This window comes from Pteropus alecto, unplaced genomic scaffold, assembly GCF_000325575.1.
Source record: "Pteropus alecto unplaced genomic scaffold, ASM32557v1 scaffold135, whole genome shotgun sequence".
NCBI classification, from domain to species: Eukaryota; Metazoa; Chordata; class Mammalia; order Chiroptera; family Pteropodidae; genus Pteropus; species Pteropus alecto.
Window position 1 is genome coordinate 2947912 of NW_006438076.1, and position 4982 is coordinate 2952893.

The 4982-nt window shown below is 34.9% G+C and overlaps 1 long non-coding RNA gene across 4 annotated transcripts in view; it reads left to right on the plus strand.

The window, feature by feature from the left end:
* Positions 1-4710, plus strand: part of LOC112482505 — a 6611-nt gene extending 1901 nt beyond the window's left edge. For 3 of the 4 annotated variants that reach the window (XR_003047323.1, XR_003047322.1, XR_003047325.1), the window contains 2 exons: positions 85-111; positions 3442-4710. This is a non-coding gene — a long non-coding RNA (uncharacterized LOC112482505). Of the gene's footprint in view, positions 1-51; positions 112-3441 lie in introns of all 4 variants that reach the window. The other variant, XR_003047324.1, reaches the window with a different exon arrangement.
* The last annotated feature ends 272 nt before the right edge of the window (positions 4711-4982 follow it).

Here is a 4982-nt window from a genome sequence, read left to right on the forward strand (position 1 = left end):
TGTAGAGAGCACTTAAACCGTTTCTGTTTTTCGCCCATTTTCATTTTACAGAATTTTCATCGCGTTCAATTTTTTTCTTTATAGATTGGATACTTCTTAACGAAAAGAAAGGTGAGTGGACAAGGGCAAAAATAAATTCCCATCACCTGCTGCTTTTCTTCTGGGCCGGGGGCTTCTGCGCCTCTACCTAGTTTGCCCACGGGTCAGCTGTGCTATCCTAGGATGTGATTTGCTCATATGATACATCTATCAGAGTTTCTTCTTTTTTTCTTGGGGGTTGGGGGGGAGGATATAAAATGTTCACTTAAAATTTCTGACTTTACAAGTTTCTTTTGTGCCCATTATATCTGGCTAGTTCCCTTTTCCTTGGCATTATTTGGCAGATCTAAATTTTGTTAAGATTTGATCAGCAAATTTCAGTCAAAAATTTTATTTTTTGCCCATCTTAGTTTTATTTTGAGTTTGTTTTTTTTCCGATAAAATAACGAGGGGGGGCAATTTTTGCAATTTTCAGTCAGTAAATCATGAAATGTACTATGTCAAGGACAGTTTGCTTTGGGGTTGATTATTTATACCAGAAATACATATTATGAGTTGATAAAAGGCTAATTGTTTTGTGAAGCAAAGAGCATTAGTAAGAGAAACTTAAGAACTGGAGTAATTATCTTCAATAAGAAACATCTGTTACTTGTTCATAAGTTTCCAGGGTACATTCCCTCACTTTCTGGTAATATACAGTAAGAGATTATAAATTGTGTGCAACACTAGAACAAAATGTCCTGAGGGCAAATGGCAACAGCAAAACCTACTCAAAACTCCACGGCCCTGATCTTAAAATTTCTAGGTGTACATACGTGCTCGCTCTTCCTTCCTCCTTCCTTCTTTCCTTTCTCCTTCTGCCCCCTTCATCCATGTGTTTTTCTTTCTTGCAACTGGAAAAAAATTTTGAGCAGAATGGCTATGTTTTAATAAAAACAGCCCTGAACTGGGAGCCATGAAGTCTGGCCCCAATACTGACTAGCTATGCAACTTCGGGGAAGTCACTTAACCCTCTCTAGGACTCAATTTTCTATGTGCCAGGCACTGTCCTGAAATAAGGCAGAAGAGACCTCTACTTTCGTAGAGTTCATATTCTAATGGAGATGAGTTAAATATAATTTTAGGTAGTGATTACTGTGCTATATATAGAGTAAAACAGGACAATGTGATAAAGCCTGGGCATAGGGAGGACTTTAAATAAGGTGGTCATGTGTGGCCTCTCAAGAGGTGACATTGAGCTAAGACTTGAATGATAAAAAAGGAAAAAGCCGGGAAAGTGTATTTCAGGCAGAGTGGATAGCAGATGCTAAAGACCCTTAAGTAGTAATGAGCTTGATATTTTTTAAAAACAGGAATGGCCCTTATGGCTAAAACATGGTGAGCAAAGGAGAGAGAGAAAACGAAATTGTAGAGAAATTTATTCATTAGTGGCAAATTCAGCAATGCAGTTAAAATTCTGATTAAAATATCTGTAAGGTCAGAATTCTAGTCCTAAGAAGCACTGGCTCAAGGGAAGGATGAGCTCACAGGAAGCCTCAACCACCAGAGGACCTATTAGAATACCAGACAGCAGAGTGCAGGGGACCTGTAGAGCTTCAGCTGGCTTCAGAGGTCTTTTCGGTTGTTGATTTTTTAAGTTTAGCTTGTTTGAAAACAGAAGGCTCTGCATTGTCCCATCCAATAGCTATTAGCCACATGTAGCTATTTCCATTGAAATTAATTAGAATTAGATAACATTAAAAATTCAGCTCCTCAGTCATACAGCCACATTTCAAGTGCTTGATAGTCACGTATGGTTAGTGGCTACCATACTGAACAGCACAGATGTGGATCATTTCCATCACAGTAAGTTCAACTGGACAATGCTTTATTAGAAGGTTATTACTAGAAAGCCCTAGTCTATCTATAACCATCAATCCTTCAGTCTTCTAGAGGAATCTCAAAACTTCTCCCCAATTTTTTTAATCTAAAGAAGGACTAGACACTTCCATTTCAGGTATTAGAGACTAAAAACATGTCAGCTGAAAATACTTGAACATTCTGGATGCAAAATTTAAAACATCCTTTTGGTTACATTACAGCTCTCAAGAAAATAAAATTTTAAGAAACAAAAAATGCAGGAGCATAAATCTATAGAATGGTCAGTGATATTGAAGCTGAAATTCTAAGAGTGAATTCTGGTTTCCATAAATCTAGACCCTTGAGCTTTAAATGTGATATTGAAAACACAGGAGACAAGACCTGGGCTTGTGTCAGCTGAGGAATTGGAAGAAAGAACTTACAATAGAACCTAGATCTCTAGAGGTCTACCACCTCAATGAAAGGGCCAACTATTTAAAAAAAATAAAAGATGCCCCACTAAAGGAGACAAGATATTTAGGAAACTTATCTGCCTCCACATCTGGCTCTGGAGGGAAGAAAAAATATCCCCTGAAAATGTATAACCACAGGCCAATTTTCATGCAGGTTTAGAATTCAGATTCCTACTGCCTACATAATCCAGGAAATTCATACTGAAAAATCTATTTAAGCCAGTATTGTATTCTTTATAGACTTTTTATTCTATGCCAAACTGACTCCAAGAGAGAGAGATCTATAATTAAATAGATCTATAACTCCATAAGACATTGAATTGCAGTTTTAAATCTTCCCATAAAGAGAATGCTAGGCCCAGTAGATTTACAGATGAGTGTGCCAAACATTCAAGAAACAGTCTCAAACTCTTCAATGAATAAAAAAAAGGAACCACCCCCCAACTATTTTATAAAGCTAGTGTAACCTTGGTAACACGACCAGAGGAATACAAGAAAGGACAATTATGGGCTGATCCTATATATGAACATAGATGTAAATCCTAAAAAAAATGTTAGCAATCTGAATCCTGCAATTCATAACAAAAGTAATACATCATGGTCAAATCAAGTTTACCCCAGGAACGTAAGGCTGGCTTAACATTAGAAAATCTAATTTTATTCACTATATGAAGTGATTTAAAAGGGAGAAAAAAAACCCACATTATCTCAGTAGATGTGGAAATTCTAGATTAAATTTAAAACTCATTTAAGATAAGTAAAACTCTTAACTAGAAACAGCAAGACACTTAGAAGTTGTTAAAATATATGTACCAAACCAAAAACCTGCGACAAATATCACTTTTTTAAATTTGAATAAATTTTTTAAAAAAACAGGCAGTGGATCATATTTGGAAGATGGGTTATAGTTTTCAGATCTGATTTAACTCCTGGGTTTTCAGAGTATTTAATTTGCTATATATTATTACTCTTCAGATGGCTCATAGAGAGGTCACATTTTACAAAATTTCTTGGTTGTAGCCTCTTTTTTTTTTTTTACAGAGTATCTTGCTAAACTAATGTATACTTTTTCTCTTTTATTCTGGTTTAGAACTGAAGATAAATTTAAAGCTAATCCTACTTGATTCAAGATCCCTTCTCCTTTCCCCCCTGTTTTTAGAGGGAAAAAAGTCATCTGCCTAGATACTTGTATTTGCAAATTTATAATGCTTTTGATATGTGCATTAGGTAAAGTACTGCCATGTGTTATAAAAAATAAACTCCTGATATCCATAGCTTAACTCAATAAGAGTCTAAATCTCACTCACTGGTATGGTGCAAACCACATTAGAGCGAATAATGCCCTGTTTACACTATTAAAAAAAGACATAGCCACCAGTGACTAGTAGGCATTGATGAGGGCTCTACATAGTCATTCAGATATCCAGTATTTCCCACAGACAACACAGGTCATCTAAGTTAACTCAGCCAAACGATGGGAAAAGAGTATCATGAGGGAGGTTGTAGAGGCCAAGCCTAAAAGTAATATATCACATTTAATGGTGAAATGTTTGACATATTCCGTTTGAAATTATTGAATGAGACAAAGATGGCTGCTGCTGTCACTTTCAGCATGTTGCAGTTCCAGGCAGCACAGAAAGACAAGAAACTAAAGGTTTTGTTTTGCATATTATATGATTGTCATATAGAAACTCAACAAATATCTATGGTCTTATAAGATAAATAATTCCAAGAGTTGCTTAATAATAGATCAGTATACAAAATAAATTGCAATCCTTACTATTACTGAATAGATTAAATAAAATTTAAAAATAACTTTTACAGTAGCAACAGAAAATATGAAGTACCAAGGAATAAATCTAATAAAAGATGTGATTGACCCACATTGAAAAGATTATAAGGCTTTATTGAAATACATTTAAAGACATCAATAAATGAACACATACCATTTTTATGAAGAGAAAGATTCAATATCATAAAAACATCTATTCTTCCCAAATGAATCAATTCAATTTAAGTCCAATTGAGAAAAAAACAAAAACAAAACAGGCATTTTCCTGGAACCTGAATAAACAATTTCTATGAAAGAGTAAAGGAAGAAGGAAAGTCAAAGTGATTTTGATGAATAAGAGTGGGAAGGACTGACCTATGTTATCAAGGCTTATTAAAAACCATAGTCATTGTGCCCTGATACAGGGATACACACACAAAAATGAAGGAGACTGGAGAAGCCAGATGAGACCCCTCGCATATGACAAGCAGTAACATCACAGTCAGTGAAGGAAAGGATGGACTGGTCAGCAAATAATGGCTGTGCAAACAGAAAAAAAAAATTGGATCTCTGACTTATAAGCCAAGAGCAACGGTAACAAAAACAAACCCAAACAAAACATCCAGGTGGATTAAAGACCTCCGTGTGAAATACTTCCAGAAGAAAATATGGGATTAAGGAAGGGTTTCCTAAATAAGACAAAAAAAACATAGACTGTAAAGTATAGGTAAAAGTTTTTATATTAAAAAAAAAATAAAACTTGTATTCTTTAAAAGATACTGTTATATTGTCATATTTTTTAAAACTTCTAATAATTTAAACACAAGTATGGAGGAATGAAATGTCAGATTTGCTTCAAA